Raw genomic sequence first — 19,412 nt, 5'->3', positions numbered from 1 at the left:
CTGCAAAGTAGCAAAGTTCACAATGCTGTATAAACACTAACAGTGATAATAGTGGTCCTCTTTTTAAGGAAAAAGAAAAACTAATTTTAAGAAAAGACAGGTGTATTAAAAAAACAATAAAATATATCTAGTCCTTTCACTGAAGTGCAAAGGCAGGGAGGAATGCATATTGCCTTTAAAGCACTGATTAATTCAAAGCAACCTACGTAATCTGTGTGTCTGCCAGTTAAATATCAAGAGCCATTCTAAAGCTCATGTGAAATTTGATATTCTGTCTGGTATATGTGATGGCGAGTTCAACTTTTTTCTTTACTTCCCCAAATTCTAAAATCATAATTGAATCTATTGCATTAAGGCAGTAATTAGTAATATTATGATGGCCAAAGGGGTTCCTTACTGTTTGGGGAGCGGGAACCTGTAGTCAAATACAGGAGGTATTTTAAATTCTTTGGAATTGTTACTGTGTACTGTTTTTGACCTAGCAGTTAAGAGGTTTAATAGGAAGAGCAGGTGATAGTTATTTCTGAAATTCTGACAAAATGCTCAGGATTGTACTATGAGAGAGGCTGTTTTTTAATTTTAGTTGCAGGTGATCTGTTTTTAGATTAACGTATAGCTATTCAAAGCAATCATCTCTTCGGCATGGGGAAACACCCATTCTTCTTATGTAACAGCAGTATTGCACTTTATCCCAGTTCCAGTGAGTGCACGTGTCAGATCTCAGAAGCAAGAGGCTTTGGGAGGGATATCTTGACCGGAGCTCCCTGTCTCCGTTGCTCTGCTGCAGCCAGGCCACAGAGATACTGCCTTCCACCAAAGGCGGGGTGTAGCAGATAAGTCTGTCCGAAAGTGTCTGAGCTTAAAGATAAAAAGGGGTAGGTTTCTAAATGCTGGGTGTTTTCTGCGTCGTGGACTGCTGTCTTCTCAGTGCTTAAATTCCAGTGTGGCTTTCAAAAGCAAAGCTTGGAATGACTAACAAGTTCTTGCTGGCAGCATAACAGAGTTGAACTTTGATCGACAGCACCCCAGGGTTTAGCCCCATTCTCCTCTATTTGGAGTTTAGGCATTGAGTAGCTGACATTGTATTAATGGCAAATGTACTTCTGAAGTTGGGTATAGTACTGGATAACTGTGACTACATATAAAGGTCACAAGAAGGACTTTCAGGTAGAAGGATATAGCATGAAGGCATCCTTCAGACAGAACAGCTCTTACTTCATGTATTTATTGGAATCGCATGTACCTTCTGTATCATCCTTATAATCCTTAGATTTGCTCCTTAGGCCACTACCTGTGAGGCTACTGATATGATGCCCCTTTTATTGATGGTACACAGAGGCTGAGAGAAAGCCATTTTTGTTCAGAATGCTGCTTTTGCAGCATGAACCTTCTTCTCACGAGTAAGCATAAGAATCCTGTTTTCTGCTGATAGGAAAAAGGATTTTTCCAACTGCAGTAAGACAGTTGCCACCATAATTTTCATAGCAGCTCTCTTTCACATAATGGATTAGAGAGGTAAGATACTGGCTAGAATCAGCATTACTCCATGATAATTTATTTATTTATTTATCTATCAATCAAATTTAACCACCGCCCATCTCCCCCAAAAGAGGGACTCTGGGCGGGTGGTGTTTTGGAAAATATTGGGTGCTTTATGGATTGATGGGTGGGGCTACAACCTTAGAGGGGACAAAAACCCTGAGATTTGTTCTTTGCTTCTTTTCTGTGGGAAAAATTCATCAACCTCAGCGATCTCACATACATGCATACGCCCATCATACTATTCTCTTTTGGGGAAAGCAATGTTATTAAATACATTAAAGACATGAGATTAAAAATATACCGGGGGTATTCATAAAGAACTTCCAGCAGTGGCACCTCTTCTGTGAAACACCCTCCTCAAACAGATGTGCCAGGTCTCTGCACTGCATTCATTTAGACTCTAGACCAAAATCTGGCTCTTGTGGTAGCTTTTAGTTGTCTTGTCAGGTTCTTCTTAAATAGGGCTACTGTCTGTACAGTACTTTTAATAATAATAATAATTTTATTCAGCTGCTTGTGGGATTTGTGGTTACAGATGTAGGATAGGGTATTGTCCCTTTTTCTTCTCTTTTTGTTCTGTGATAATGCTTTTGTATTTTAGTATTCTAGTGTTACATTTTTATCAAATTTAATTTTTCTAAGCTTTAGTTCATATTTGATGGAGAATAGCAGTACATAAATTAGTTAAACTATACATAACCGTCAGGATGAAATTTGTAATATACTGAAAACATCTGCTGGTGGATAAGAAAGGCAAACTAGACATGATGCTACTTGCATGAATGCAGTTAATACAGGTAGTCCTCGCTTAACGATCATTTGTTTAGCAAGGGTTCAGACTTACAACAGCGCTGAAAAACAACTTATGACTGGTCCTCCCACTTACCACAGTCGCAGTGTCCCTGCAGTCACATGATAGTGATTTGGGTGCTTAGCAACTGGTTCACATTTATGACTGTCACAGCATCCTGCAGTCATGTGATCACCATTTTCAACCTTCCCAGCTGGCTTCTGGCAAGCAAAATCAGCGGGGAACCACATGATTCACTTAATGACCACATGGTTTGTTTAACAGCCATGTAATTCACTTAACAGCCACTGCAAAAATGGTCATAAAATTGGGTCAGATTCACTTAATGACCCAATGCTTAGCAACCAAAATTCCAGTCCCAACTGTGGTCGTTAAGCGAGGACTACTTGTTTATGCACAACATTTGGTTAATAACAGCTTGGGGAAGCCTCTCAAATGCTGGAAAGAGAATGAAAGGAGTGATATAGGAGGAATGACATCTCCTTGAACATTTGTGGCTCTGGCCCCTACCATGGCAATACAGCCTTACAGGAATAGGACTCCTAATGTAGGGCACCTGTAGCCAGGTTCTAGGGACTCTTCTGAGATAGCAGTCTACAAATGACCAAGCATGCTTTAAATGCTGTACATAGAATTGCTAAATGAAGTGGCTTGCATCAAAATTCATGGCATTTGGAGTATAAGTTGACTGCCTCAGCAAATGTGATCTCACAAGCTAAGTAGGGTCACCTAGATTAGAATTTGAATGGGGATCACTTGAGATTATCAGGGCTCTTGGCTAAACCTGGAGCTTGAAAACCATCTGGAAGAAGACAAACCACTTCTGTTACCTTTTCAAGAAAACAGCACAGATGCCATCACCAAGAGCTGAGCTTGACTCATTAGTGTCTTTATCTTATATACTTTTGACTTCTTCAGCTGTACAAAAAAGGTAGCTGGAACATTTCTCTTCAAATCTTGTAAGAAACTGAGGAGAGAAAGATGGCTACTAAAATAATTGTGTTACAGAGAAAGGTTTTGAGGTTTTTTTGTTTTTATTTCAAAAACAGTATGGTCTGCAGTTGCAAAAGAGTTTTGCAGAGAGAATACATACAGCCTACGGAAACTGCAGAGGAAACATGGCTGTGGGGTTCTTTGAAACACAGTGACTTGTTCTTATTTCTTCAGGAAGCTACTTGCAAGATCCACACTACAAAAGGGAGGGTTTATAATGCACTACTCAGCTTGAAGAGGATAGAAACATTTGTTCCCTTTCTGCCCTGAAAGGGAAATTATTGTACTCTGCAGGCAAATTATGTACCTACAAGCAACTTTAGTCCTATTATGAGGCCTTTAATGGTGTTAGTCAACAAATAATCTACAGCAGACTTTTCAGGCTGAGGACAAGTAGTGAGTATGAAACTAAAATCAGCAACATCTCCCCTTGGGAGGAGTTGGGCGGTAATAGAAATTTGAAACATAAACAAACAAACAAACAATTGCCTTTATTTAAAATTGGGGAACAAGAGGAATTTCATGCATATGCATGTTGGTTGGAACTGGAAGCTTCAGTTCATAGGTAAGGTTTCTCCAGTTGGATGCCATTCAGATGTGTTGGTTTCCAATCCCCATATCCACCTGGGCAGCAGAGCTTTTTCTTCTAGAATACTCCTGCTATACTGTGTAAATATTGTGTCAGATGGTAGAGCTGTACTGATAAAGTATTTCTTGCTGATACTGCTACTTATTATGCTAAGAACACTTTTACACATGATACATTAGGATGCTTTTTGTAGCACAACAAAAACTTCCATTATAAAAAGCTTCTGCAACCTGCTTTGCATTGTGGAAGATGGAGAAGCCTATTGATGTGTTCCAGAGAAAGTGTGCAGGCTCAGAGAGAAGAGTGGGAGAGAACCCCTGAATAAGACTTGTGACTGGGTTGCCAACACTTCCCAACCACCCCCATTTTATTTTTTGTATTCTTTTCACTAAGAAAAAAAATGGAGGGGGAGCATGCTGAAGAACAAAGTGTTACCCTCTAGCATCGTATCTCTTTGTAAAAATACCTCTGGGTTCCATGTAGACCTCAAATGCAATCTGGGAAAGTAAAAAGAGTGAGTCGTTCAGTTTTATGCTTTGCTTTGAAATATGCCCATCTACTCTGAAAAGGGCCAAAGATAAGTTGTGATGGTAAAGAGCAGGTTGGGGAATGCGGCCAGAGGAGTATCCTTCTGCTAAATGGCAGATTTGCAGCTGGTTACACAACTTTTATTGTGGTAGTTTGTGAGAATATCATGACATCTTCTCAAAAGTCCAAGTATAACACATTTGCTCTGAAATGTTGGGGATTCCTGGGCTAGCAAGCCTCTTCCGTTTCATACAAATTCTTTTTCTCAGTATTAGGGAGGAGACCATGTGCATAGTTTTTGTTTTTATTTTTTAAAGGAACTAAAAAGGAACTTTTTTAAAGGAACATGCCTAGGATGGGAAGGGCAATAGTTCTTTCTGGGGGTGGCTGGTGTTGTAGAGTCCAACCTACCAAATGAAATCTTTGCCACTTGGATTTTATATCTATTTTATTTTTATTTATTGTTGGTTGGTTGTGTTGTAATTTATGTGTTTGATGGTTTTTAATTGTCAATTTTATTGTAAACTGCCCAGAGTCCCCCATCTTAGGGGAGATGGGAGGTGATAGAAATTTGAAATAAATAAACAAACAAACAAACAAACAAACTGTCTTTTTTTCTTACAGCTTTATGTTAAGCTAAGGCTATTTCCCAAACTATTAGCAAGTACAGTAAACCTACAATCCTGTTGCTCTTGATTTTACACATTAAGCCATTTGAAAGCCTCTTGGCACTCCGCTGACCATTTTATGGGAGTGCTTGGTTTCCTTGCTTTCCCCGTCTCCCCCTTTCCTTTGGTCTTGAGTAAGTCAGTGAGAGGCAGCGCTACTTGGGCAAAGTGGGGGATGAACTGGCAGTAAAAATTAGCGAACCCCCAAAAACTTTGGAGCTGCCTCCTGTTCTTGGGTGGCTCCCATGCTACCAAGTCGTGTACCTTCCCCAGATCCATTTCAATCCCTCTGGCTGAGATTTGGTATCCTAAATAGTCTAACTGTTCCCCGTGAAACTCATGTTTTGATAACTTAGCATACAGTTGGTTTTGTTGACAGCCTTTTCAGTACCTCCCTTACCAAACCCACATGTTCCTCCATTGTCTCCGTGAATATTAAAATATCATTGAGGTACCCAAGTACTCCCTTGTATAATAGATCATGTAAAATCTCATTAATTAACTGCATGAACACTCCAGGCCTGCCCCTTAATCCAAAAGGCATTACCAAAAATTCAAAACAGCCCAGTTGACAGTTAAACACTGTTTTCCATTCATCCGCCTCCTGGATGTGCACTCTGAAGTATGCTTCCCTTAAATCCAACTTGGTAAATATCCTTCTTTTTGATAGGTGTGCCAACATTCTTTTACTAATGGCAAGGGGTATTTATTTGCCATGCAGTTTGCGTTTAACCCTCTGTAGTCAGTGCATAGTCTCAGGGAGCCATCCTTCTTGGCTCTGAAGAGTACTGGTGCTGCCATCGGGGAGGCGGCTGGGCGAGTAAATCCATGCACTAGATTTTTGTCTACAAATTCCCTCAGTGCTTGTAGTTCTTTTTGGGTCATTGGGTACAGCCTTGATTTGGACAACCTCACTCCTGGTTCCAGTTCAATGGTACAGTCTGTTTTCCGGTGTGGGGGAGGGAGCTGGTTTGATTCTTCCTCCCCAAATACTTCCCTTAGGTCTCTGTATTGTTCAGGGATTTTGTCAATTTCAGCCTCCCCCCACTCCGTGTCTTGTCCTTTCTATCGGAGGCTGCGCCTGCTAGTCCTTGCCTAGCTGGTTGCTTGGTGGACTGTGCTCCCTTCCACTTTCTGTCCCCAAACCTCAAATTGCTGTGTATCCAGTCCACTTGGGGGTTCCAGGCTCGCCGCCACAACAGCCCCAGGACTACCGGCGGATCCGACACAGGGGCCACTATAAACCGTAGCGCTTCCTCGTGCCCCCCTATTTTCATTTGGACTAATTCAGTACAGTACTTAGCCAGTGCACACTTCATCTAAGTCCCATCGAGTTGAACAAAGTCAATGGGATCATTTAGTTTTTCCAGTTTTAATCCCAATTTGTTTACAAGAATAGGGTGCATGAGGCACCGAGTGCACCCCGAGTCCAGGAGCCCTGTAAGGCTTACTCTCCTCCTGCAATTGCTTCTATCAGTATTTTTTACCAGCATTGCTGGGCAGTCCCCATTTATCATCCAATTTGTGCGCCTCTTGTGCTCAGTCTGTTCACGGGCACTCAGAACAGACTGTTGTTGTTTCCTGTCTGTTGGTACTCCTCCTTAGTAGAGTCCCCCTCATCCAACGGGGTGCCATGGGGTCTCCCGCCTTTCGCCATGGCCGTGGGTCCCTTGGGCTTTGCTGCTGGGGTCTTGACACTGCCTCCCCCCACCTTGCTCCCTGCAGGGGCTGCATTCTGAGGGCATTCTGCGATGTGGTGTCCCTGTCTGCCACACTTAAAGCAAAGTCTCTTCCTTGCCCAGCACTCTTTCTCCTCCCCCCATGCTTTATGAAATCCGCGGTTCTCAGATTGGGGGTCGGGTACCACTGAACACTTGCCTCTCACCTTGTTTTGCTCTTGCTCCTTGATCCGTGCTTGTAGAGCTTCTATTTCTCCAGCCAAGCAAATCCACTCTCTTACAGTCTTTGGGTTGCCCTGCATTAGTGCCCATTGTAATATTTCCGATTGTAGCCCCCCTTGAAAACACTGTACTTTCAGTGATTCGGGCTAGTCTGTTAGCCTTCCTGCTAGTTTCCTAAATTCCAGCGAGTATTCAGAGACTGATTTGCTCTCCTGCTTGAGGCGCTGCAGGTTCGCCTGAGCTTTCACTTTGATCAGGGGGTCCTCAAACCTCTCCCTTAGGGCGGTCATGAATTTGTCAAAGTTTCTCAGTTCTAGGGCTTTCTCTTCGTGGAGCCCCACCAACCATTCAGCTGCCTCTCCTTCCAAGCAAGTTGACACACAGTTTATCTGCGACTCCTTGGAGAAAAAGGACCCCCCATACTCCCTCATAAAACCCCTGACATGGGTCAGGAAGCAGGCTAGCATTCTCGAGTCTCTAGCAAATTTTGCCTTCAGTTCCTTTGGGCTGAGGGGCCTGTTGGTCCCTTGTGCGAGGTTCCCTTTCCTTGTCAAGCCCCCTGGGGCAGGGGGGGTTAGTGGCCACACCCTCTGTCACCTGCTGCCCCCCTCTCCTTCCAGGGCCTCCAAGGTACCCCTCCAGCATCAGATGGTTCCCTGTCTCCGCTCTGCCCAGTGCCCATGAATCTAGTTTCCGCAATACACGCTTGAGCATTGCCTGCATGCTGTCCATGCACTCTCCCATCTGGCCGAGCCTCTGGTCCTCCTCTCGGCCCGCTCCCAGCCCCCTGAGTTCAGGGCTTCTGTCCGGAGCAGGCATCTCCAAGACCGATCCCCTTTCGGGGTCTCCCCCAACATTCCGGGACCACTTCAGGTTATACTCTGCCATTGTTCGTAGTCGTGGCATGCTTTCTCCAGCAATGGGGGAACGCCATCCACTCTGGCTGTCCCCCCCCTCCGTTTCTCCATTGCCATTGCGGTGTGGTTTGGTGGGGTCTGGCCATCTGCACCATCACCCTCCCCGTCTGGGGTTAAGGGTTCGCCTTCAGGATCCAGTTCCCCCATCCGCAGGCTGTCCTCGTACAGCTGGCTACTCTTGGGTAAGCCTGTCATCGATGATTCGGATCTTTCTGTCATGGCCCTGATCCCTTGCCAATAATCAGCACTACTGACCCAGACTGGTTAGGAATAGGTAGAAGGATTTTATTGAGCAGTGATCCAAAAGCAAACCAAAGACCCGAATGATCAGTTTCTAATTGTCAGCATAAATACATTTGTTTCCCCCCTCCTCCCAAAAGTTCCTTTCATCCGGTGGCGCCTCTTGTTTTGCACCTCTCCTGTTCAACTTCACTCACTGGTGCACCATTGGTCCAAGGTGCTGAATCACCCTCGGCTCCTCTCCGTCTGAACGTCCACTGGTTATTGCGGTTTATGGATTGTTTAACAATCATTCTGCACTGGTGCCATGTCAGAATAGCACCTGGCCACAGGCTATTCATGACACCTTTTCAAAACTTGGCAATTTATGAAATTGAGAGAACCAGTCTAAGAAAAGATTTTGCTGATTTTTTTTCCTACTTTCAAGAATCCAAGATGTAGCACTAGATGATTAAAGTAAACTAGAGTTTTTTTCTCACTCACTCCCCCAGTTATATTTCTGAGCCTCACATCTTTTTATGTCTCCTGCCATGATTTAATTGTCTATTGCTAATAGAGCATTGTATCTTGACAAACCAGAAGAATAGAAAGCTAGCTTAAAGCATGCTTTTTATGCTGCTAATAACACAGCACCATTGGATCTTGTTTTCTATCAGCTGAATGCTAAACAAACTCCGATTAACTAATTCTTCCACCCAACATGCAGCCATCAGTGTACAGATTATTAATTTCACAATTCCATGGAGCAAAATGGGGGAAAGGCCAAGAATAGGCATGCCTGGAATGTCTGTCTGGCATGAGCTGTGTGCTTATCTTTCTCTTACAGACATTGGTAGTGCCTGTGCTTCAGCTGGATTATGCTGTACACATCTACGGCTAAATTGAAAATGTTCACATAATGTTTTTTTAGAAGTTTTAAGATTTGTTTAGTTTTCTCACACCCTACATCCAGAAAAAGAGGACCATATTGCTGAATTTTATCAAATATTGTCTACCATTCTTTGTGAGGGATGTACTGTATATCACCTCCCATGATCCTGTAGAGCAGTGTTTCTCAACCTTGGCAACTTCAACTCCCAGAATTCCCCAGCCATCATAAAGTTGCCAAGGTTGAAAATGCTGCTCTAGAGGACGCAAAAGTACCAATATGTTGCTTCTGCAAAAAATAGCTCCGGGTTGCCAAATAATCTAATAAAGAAAAGAAATGTGTTACTGCCATAGCTGAGGCATGCTGAGAGATCAACCGAAAAGATATCAGGCTCAGAAGTTTGGGGCGAGGGGAATAAAAAAATAAGAGATACTGTGCAGACATTTATGTATTTGATTAACCAACTTTTTCGTCAGTTAGAAAAAGAACAGGAAAGTTTACATCTGCAAGTTTTCCTACATTTCCTACATACATTTTTGTAAGTTAACTTTCATTAATTTACAGTACTTAGCTTATGAGGCATTGTTAAGGGTTTCTGTGTCAAAGAACTGTTGGGAAAAAAAATTCACTGGGAAATTTTATGAAATCTTCTTCCAAATTCATTGCCTTTATATAAATACTTTGCACTAATACTTTGCACTTTGCACTTTTTTTTTGAAAATGTAATAGATATGTAGAAGCACAACCCAGAAAAAGTATGTAAAATCAAGATTTACAAGCTATATAAAAATGAGTTAAAAAATTTAAATAACATTAGATCAGTGCTGCATCTAAAAGTGATCAAAACCATTATTAAAGTCAGGTCAATATTCAATAATTAACAAAGGCAACCAGAATAAGAATCATAAGTCAGAATGTACAATTGATAAGAGTTTCTATCTGATCCAAAATGTTTTATTCTTATTTAACAAATTGGGCAAAAGCTAATATATTAAAGTCTTACACTAAGAGAAATTCTAACTTTGGATGTAGTATGAATCCATATGTATACCCTATGAATGGCTTCCAAATTGAAATTAATTTCTATACCAGACTTATTTTTCAAATACAGTTCAAATTGATAACATTGATGCATATTTCCACAGTTTAGTTTGCCATTCTTTTAAAGAAGGAATTATATGTGATTTCCAATAAAAAGCATAAAGTATCCTGGCTGCTGTTGTCATACACAAAACTAACTCTATATGCTTTTAGGAATATAATATCTATTGATATTGAACAGAAAACAGCTGGTGGAAGAGAGAATTGAGAAGGTGATTTTTATAGTATGTACCTAAAGTTGGGATTAAATTCTCTAAATGTTAATATTTTTTCTAAAGACTTGCTGAATGGTATATTCTTTATAAAGACTTGATGAAGAATTCAATTTTGGCTCCTATTGATAAAAATATATTTGTTCATCTAACAAACCGATCCATTTACCTCTATTTCTGTCAAGAATATAGTGTGTCTCACCTGAAGATGGAACTTCTGAGTAACTTTTAGATCAGGGTTTCTCAACCAGGGTTCCATAGAACCCTAGGGTTCTGCGAGAGGCCACTAAGGGTTCCCTGGGAGATCATGATTTATTTAAAAAATTGTTTCAAATTCGGGCAATTTCACATTAAAGAGGTATGTTCCATTCTTTATTTTTCGTTTAAGAACACTGTTGATGCATATCTACAGGCCTATACATGAAACGAATATAACAATTTTGTAACTTCTGGCCTATATTTGAGCCTGAATGTGCAGGGGTTCCCCGAGGCCTGAAAAATATTTCAAGGGTTCCTCCAGGGTCAAAAGGTTGAGAAAGGCTGTTCTAGATTTTATATATGTACATGCAAAGGATCAACCATTATTTGTTTGCTTCATCCCAACAGGCTTAGAAACAATTCTTGGCTGTGAAACTGTCACCTGGAAGCAGACCATGAAATGACTATTTTATTTTATTTTATTTTTATCCTGCATTTATTATTTTTATGCCATGGTTGCTAGGTTTTTGGTGTAGGACTTTGTCAGAAGCCTTTGAAAATCTGTAGTCTTCTTCCACATTTCATCAAAATTGCAACTTGAAGTAGAGTCCATGATCTCAGCTCCAGTACCCATTTTTCTTCTCTATTTCTTCTCCTTTATTTACTTCCTTTCTTGATGAAGTGTTGAAGAGAACATGAAAGTTTGCATGGCATTCTATGATTTTTTATTAGGACAAATTTTAAAAAATATGCCTTAAATAGGGGCTTTGGTATAAAATAATTAAATCACATGGGCAAAATATTCCAACATTTTAATGTGTGATTTTCTGTGGTATTGTATTGAACCATAGTTTAATCCTAGGAAATTCAGGGAGCAACTGCATAGATTCATAACTATAATACTATAATTCATAATACTATATTAAATGGCCCTTTCTGCCTTCCCTTTGCATTTTGAGGTGCAAAGTGTGCATAGGGGTATGTGTGTCATATAGGTCCACCTGCTTTTCATGATCAGCAAAGCAGTATCTCTGTTCCTTGGTTCCAGTATCTCACATGCTCTCAGGGATGTTGTGTTATTTGATGCAATGGGAGAAAATAAGAGCCCTTCCGTTTTTCTGGATTTTACATCAGTTCTTACATTGTGTCTTAAGCTGAAATAAGAGCAGTCTACATTCTTTAAAACCAGTGAGACTTCTGTGATAATGGAAGGTCATGTAACAGATTGGTTTTATATGCTGTCTACAGTGACAGTGAACTCAAAAGGGCTTGCTCTCATGGGATTGTGAGAAAGGAAAAGAGTTTGTTCTGTTCTATACAGCTACATGTTGGGAGCTCTGAAGGGACAACATGTACGCCAGGCATCCTGACTCTTTGGGAAAGCTTTGACTTTTGATCTCAATGGATAATGAAAAGGATGGGGAGGAGAGGAACTTAATTTAGATCCGGCTACAGTATGCAATGCCAGCTATAAGCAGTACAGTTTCTCTTTCTTCTTCAGCCAAGCCTTTTGAGTTGCGGTAATCATATTTTTAGTTATTTTTGCTGAGTTTTAATTGTTTATATTTTATTTTTTTTATTATGAGCTACCATCTGAACCCCAGTGGTAAAATGGAGAGATATACATTGAAACTATTCTTTCTTAACCTGAGTTTTTTATTTTGAAAGAGCATGGAGTAAGGCCATGCAGAGGTCTGGATGCAAAGGGCAAAACGCGATTCAGAGAGAGTGGGTGCATATGGAACGCTTGTCGGGAACACCTTAAAGCAACTTCATAGTGTCCTGGGTTCACACAGTTACCTCTGCAGCTGATGTGCTATCCTCGGAAAAGACGGTTTGAATAGGGTGTCCCTGCCAAGTGCTGTTTGTGTGGCCATGGACACTCCAAATTACATCTGCCCTTTGAATCCTGTTCTCTGCATAGCCCTAGACTGAGTATATTTTCTAGAATTTTTATTTGTAAAAGAGTGTATAGATAAGGTGGAAGATATGGAGCCAGGGTTGTTAAATGAAATCATTCTAATGGACTCCTAATGTTTTCTGAAGCAATCTAGTGGCTTTGCTCTGGTTGATTGAATGGAAGAATGGCAGCACTGCCTGAGTCAAGTCTTTAGGATATCAGGAGAAGCAGTAGGCCATGTGCACTTCTATTCTTTTGTGATCTGTAGTTGTTGTTCATGTGATATGTTTTCCCTAATGTTTGTATTTATTATTTTATTGTACAGGGCTTATTGGCTGCTTCAAACAGAGTTGACTCTGAGCAGTGTATAGTTCCTCCCTGCCTTCACTAAGTCAGAATAAAAACAAAACAAAAGATAACATGCATTCCTATAGCATAATCAGTAAAATCACCTATATATAATCAGGAATGAAACACAAGCAGCAAAATACTATTAACATCTTCCAGTTGCTTGAGAAGAAAAAAATCATTCAGATTCCAGAGCCTGTTTAAACAGCCAGTTTTTAATACACATGAGCAATAACGGAAGAGAAATGGGGTTAAACTGAAAGTAGGCATGTATAAAAATTTGGATCCCTCTCCCCTGAAATGGGTAATATGCATAATCATTTGTTCCTAATTACAGTGACAAGAAAGTGATGATGTGTATCACGGTTGTCACAATGTAAAGTCCACACTTGGCTATTTGCATCCCAATGTCTCATGGAAGTATGTAACAAGCAGAGTCTGCATCACAATGACACAGAGAATGTTTGATCACATGACCCCCTTGACATCTCTATTGTTAAAAATATGTGTATCTTCCATCCCCCTAAACTACTATGAAATAAATCTATTAAGAGTATAATGGCATATATACATATTCAGAAGTAAAAACCTTAGAAATCAATGTAATTTCCATTTATTAAAAACACTTCCACATTAGGCTGTCCCATTTTGAAAGCAGCTACAGACCTCAGTGATCCCTATAACATCAGCTGTGTTCAAGAGCTGGGCACATTTATTTCTTCTTAGCTGTAGTGTATTTGAAACCATAGTAAAGCTAGCCTTGTTGAGTTTATGGGCTACTTCCCCATTTTCAGGAACTCTTGTTTTACCCCAACTCCTGGATTCTGGTCCTAGTAGGTGTTTGAAGGGGAAAGATGACTTGATTTTTTGTTCATATTACTGGATTCACTGAACATGAAATAGTGGCTAGGAGGTTACACACTGTTTTTAAAATAAAGTTTTTTATGCAGAATGAGGCGAGGGAATGATAAACTTGTTTATCAGTAGTGTGATGTCAGCAGAAGTTAAGATGATTATGAATCATCTTCAGACTGCTTTTGAGGGAATGGAGAAGTGGAAATGATCGTGGCATTGAGGTTTATGTAAGGCTGTAGCCAACACTTTTTAACACATGTCTTCTTATTCCCTGCCACTATCAAAAATAGGTTCTGCATATTTTCATTCCAAGACTAGCCTACTAGTAGCTGTCTGCTTTGTGCTACCAAGCCTAGCAGATGGGAGTTCTGTGTGAGTGCACATATGTCATATCTACAGTATAAGTCAGCCCACAGCAGCCTGCTAGCACCAGGCTCCAACATGGCCTTTTTAAGGCTCTAAGGATTTTTCTGTGTAACTTCTGAGATTTTCTTCTTCTTCTTCAAAGAGAAATAAATAACTGCTGCAATGGACTTGTTATTCTTTAAGGAACTACCTACATGTTTAATGTATGTCTTTCTGTTCAAGAGCAAGCTTTTCTGCCTTCATTCTCATATGCAACTCTTTCTTATTCCTTTAATGTGTGTAATGTGCTAGTTTATGGATGCATATGTTATGCCCTACTTAGAGTAATAATCAAGAATGTCAGCATCTACTAATAGTTTATTAAACATTAAAACATTAAGACTGAAGGGCTTCTTACAGTAGATTAAAAAGGCATTTTAGCTATTGCAAAAAAAAAAAGTTAAGCAAAACTCTTCACAGTTGGCAGGTTGCATGTACTTAAACATGTATATACAGAGTATAACGTTTTGGCAATACATTTGCAGTCAGTAACATAATTATTCTGTGATTTATTGTACTGCTAAGTTTGAAAACCATACCTGCAAGGTTTATTTTGCCCAGCATCCCCACTCTCCTAATAGTCAATTAGATATCTCAGGGCAACATATAAAGACAATTATCTTTAATTAGTTTGGATTTTAAAAACTAAATCTATAGATCCATTCTTAAGTAACATTTATTGATGGATTCTATCTCAATTCTAGGAAAATCTTAAAGTAGAATTGGTGCAGTACTCTGTGAATCAAAGTCACCTTTTGTTCCTTAACTCTGCATTTTTAAGATGGTATCTGATAGATAATAGACTTGTACTGATAAGTTCTAGTAAGCTACCTAGAGCGATTAAGGAAATGAATGACACTTAAATAATAGTTACTAAGATGCATTCTTATAATACAGAAATGTGAATATGCATAAAACCTGTGCATTAAATCCCACTGCTTTTAAACCTGTTTTAATTAGGGCCAAGTCTATATTACATCCAGTGTTACCAGTCAGAAAATTTTAATTGGAAATATACCACATATATTAAAAATAACTGCAAATAAATAAAATGTACATATATTTATGTGTGTGTGCATGTGTGTGGTTTATATATATTGTAGCTTTTTTCAATGCCAGTATTCAAAGTTGCATGTACTAGGTTGCAAGACAATATTTTATTCAGCCACTGAAAGGGTTCGCACATTGTGATCAGACATGGGGAATTTTAATGATGGTTTGTTGAATTAGCCACATAGTTGAGTTAGCCAACTAAACCATAATCCATGTTTTACAAGCCACAATGCCTGTGTTCATATAACACTGCAAGCTGAATCTCCCCAAAACTTGTTCTGCTGTCTGAGGTGAATCCGCTGAAAAGCTCATACCTGGTTAGCTTCCTCGAAGTTGCTGTACCTAACTTATTCACCTTGGACAAATTCCAGTGAAGTTGATAGAATGATTAAAAATCCAAGTGTGGTCCTCCCCATTCATTTAATGAGATATCCTACTTCCATTCAAGCAGGGCCTTTGCAGGGATGACATCTAGCCTTTAGAATATTTTCCACAAACAGGCTATTCAAGCTGCTACCTTATTTATGTTCTGCTGATTGGCTATTTTTATTCAGGTTTTTTTTAAAACTCTGCTTTATTGCATGTTTTTCTTATATGCCATTCTGATATTCTATGATTTGTGGATTCATTATATGTATGAACAAGTTCTGTTTTGTTCAAAGGCTATCTTTAAATATAAGATTAAATAAATAAGTTCATAAACTAATTATCCATCCTCCTTTGAGCAAAACCAGCTAGAATTTACCTGTTTTGTAGTCTTCTAATTGAGGACTGCAATCTACAATCTAGAGTTATTCCCAGTATTTACTTTAGCCACTAATGAAAAGATAATATTTTTTTGGTCTTGATATCTGCATCACGGGGGGTGTATTTTACTCATCAGAAATAAAGCCTATCTCACAGAAATTTTTATTTTTTCATAAGTTCTATGGAAACCTAAATGCCTTTTGAATTTGCATCTGCATGACCACAGCAGATTCATAAATTCCACTTTCGTGTGAGTACCCATAAAAGGTTTGTCTTGTATTGAGCTCTAAAACCTAAGCTAAGATTTTACTAATCTTACTTCCCCATTCTGGGCTCAGAGTTGTTTGCAAGAAGTCTTCAAAGCTATCTTTCCATATATCTGTGTTATAATAATCAGCTTCAAAGATTTCAGGTTATGGATGACTATAGACAACATCTTTCTGTGGCACCTAAACATGTTCTTTGCAGCCTGAAGATTGCTGAAAATTGGTAGCACAATTTCTCACAGGATGGAGACAAAAAGCACATAAAAAACCGTATAATTCCTATGTAGCTTAACATAATTTTTTTAAAAAGCCTCCTGCAAACCAACAAGCAGAAGAGGGGAAAAACACCCACCTACTCACCTACCTAGTGTCCACTCTGGCCACTAAGCTCCCACAAAATAGTAAAGGGGGGCCTGCAGCCACCAAAAAGCTGCCCACCCAGCGGTACAATGCTGCGAAAATACGTACATTTCTCCAAATGTAAGAAGATGCACAAGGCTTTAGCAACTGTGTCATGTGCTGCTCAGAGAACACTTTGAAACAATATATTTTGAAAATGTGACAACAGCTTTAATTGGCCTTGATATGTCTGTGTTAATGGACAGAGCAAGTGCTGGAGCCCATGTAAAACAAATTTGTTGTCCCTTTTGTCTGCTGTGCTAGATAATGAAATAAAAAAACTAAATTATTTCCAATTAAATATAATTGGCAGATGAGCAATGGTAAAATACAACAGAGCCTACCATTAGTGACTGAAATTGATCATCCTTTCTGTGTATGTAGTTAACTCTGGTCCTCCCCCTCTTTTTTTTTTTTTCCTTTCGCTCACTCTCTTTTTTTGTATCAAGACCATTTTTCCAGCATGAGTTTGATGCAGTAAAGCATTGTTGTCTTCTTTCTTTTTTAAGCCCAGAGCAAACTTCCTGTGTTTCTGATCTATTCTTAGCCTTTTGTTACTCTATCTGTTCCATCAGTTTGTATTGAGTTTGCCTTGTCAAAGGGTGTGGTCAATCAAAGGTAATGAAATAAGTCATAATTAGTCTTAAGACATCATGAAGCCTAAAGTGGACTTCGTGTGTGTTCACGATGCAAATGTTATTTATTGGGAGGGGAGGGTGTTATGATTAAAAGAATAGTTTATTTTGTACAGTATTTTGGTGCCCCTCCTCTCATCTTTACTAACAGATAATGCTTTTATTGACAAAGTTTAAAAAATTAACAGCTTCATTGAAATATAAACATTGTGTATTTTAATTTCCAGCTATAAAAGTTAAGCGTGAAGATTTCTTTTGTACTCCCTGGTCTGCTTTCAGCGGGGATAGCCTGCCAACTAACATCCTGTGCTTGCCAGTTTCCAAATGTCAAGGGCACTTCGTGTTGCAGTTTACGGAGGTCTGTGGAGGAAGAATCATTGTGCTTTGCTACTTTCCCAGCTCCTGTTCGCTTCCACCCCAGTATAATTTCATAATACACTTGTATGCAGATATGTTCATCAGGATATCCAATCACAATCACTGCTGACCAAATGCAAAGAATTTTAATAGGAGCAAATACACAGTACCTTTCCTGGTGGTGTCTGTGTAAACTAAGTTATTTTCTTTCATTGGATTAAAGGGCTGCCATTCACTTTGGTAGGTAACATGAATGAACAAGGTGCAGCTTCTCCTATTGCAGATTGCCAACACTTAAATATCACATTAGCTTTCTGGTTTGCAAAGGAGCCAAAGGGACTGAGGTGCACAGCTCTACCTCCCTTGATGCCTGGATGTATTAATTTTTTGAAAGATCCTTTGATGTTTTTAAAATGTGGAAAGATAACATGCTGTAGTAGAAATAATCTGTATTTCTACTTATTGTCAGATCCCTGCATTGCTTTGTCTGAAAGTTTAACTGTTTTCCCAGGAAAAATATAGAGGTATTCTCAGGTGCTGGCTGTGAGTAAATTCAGTAAATAACCAGGGTGGAGTAAGATTAAGTGGACCACCATCTCAGCCATGAAAACTCAGGTGACTTGGATCAGTCACTGCATCTCAATCCAGCCTACCTCAAAGGGTCATTGTTTTTGGGAAAAGAAATTGAAGGAGGGGGTGCAGTCTATTCTTGAAGGAAGGCAAGGTATAAATCCAACAAACAAATAATAACTTTACCAGTTTTCATCTGATAAAGTGTGTTTTGTAACTAGCCACAGGCAGACAAACAAAAAATGGTTATGAATCATTTAGCAGGGACAGAAAATGTGTGTCAGCAGTTGGGCTTCTTTTGACTTAAGAAGACACAAGTCTAGCCTAAACCATCTACTCTGTTGGATTGGAACTCTTGTCACACTAGAGATTGAAATTACTAGGAAGATTAGAAAGTGACATACATTTTTCATTCCCCCCAAATGTGTCTCTTTCATCTTTAGTTTTTCAACTAAGGTAAAAGCAGAGTAATTAATTATAGTTGGCTTTTAAAAGCTCTCTAATACAGCCTTCATCAACCAGTTGTCTGCTAGTTCCCCAGCCCACATGTCTTTGGAAAACTGAAGTTCAGCATAGCTGGAGGACACCAAGTTGGAGAAGGTTGTCATAATGTACTGTACTCCTAGAAATAAAGAAAGCTTGTCAAAACAGCCTATGAAGAGGGTGTGAGAAATCTAGTTGTCAACATACAGTTCTCCAGCTTCTAATAATAAACAGGCAGAAGTTGTTTGTAAGCTGATTATTAAAGGACAAATACAAATGTGCCCTTATGCACAACAGCAAATCCTTTGGTTCTCAGAGTGAAGAATTGGGCTCAGGACTAACTGTATTTTATATTTCATTTCATTTCATTTCATTTCATTTCATTGCCATAATGTAATAAATGTGTGTGGGGAGGAGGGGAGTCTATAACAGTAAACTTTAAAAAATTATGAAAGAAATGTGCATACCTATTTATACGTCTAAATATAGATAGGGTTGTATCTGTCTTAACTATGGAAATAGAATAGGGAGCAATACATTCAGCAGAAAATTTTAACTGCTATCTTAAAGCAGAAAGAATAGCCAAGAGCAAAATTGTGTTGTTAAATGACAAAAAACGCCAGAAGTTACTGAATATGTAAGACTCAAGCTTATTGTCATTGTGAGAATATGAAGCAAGGTAAAAAACCAAAAATGAGAGGACGGGATGCTTTCAGGATATGTGAAATAGGTCCAAAGTTTGATACTCACTAGGACATGAAATGTCTAGTGGGCCAATCTATCTAACAAAGACTTGTGTGCTTGAAGGCCATGGGCGTCAGTGGGT

General features: G+C 39.4%; 1 protein-coding gene across 2 annotated transcripts in view; it reads left to right on the top strand.

Moving 5' to 3' along the window:
* EPAS1 (endothelial PAS domain protein 1) overlaps positions 1-19,412 on the top strand; it is a 132,947-nt gene that overhangs the window by 28,272 nt on the left and 85,263 nt on the right. The window lies entirely within an intron of this gene.

Source organism: Candoia aspera, chromosome 1, assembly GCF_035149785.1.
Source record: "Candoia aspera isolate rCanAsp1 chromosome 1, rCanAsp1.hap2, whole genome shotgun sequence".
In the NCBI taxonomy this organism is placed as follows: Eukaryota; Metazoa; Chordata; class Lepidosauria; order Squamata; family Boidae; genus Candoia; species Candoia aspera.
Note: the sequence above shows the minus strand (reverse complement) of the source record. Positions and strands in the feature narration are given on the sequence as shown.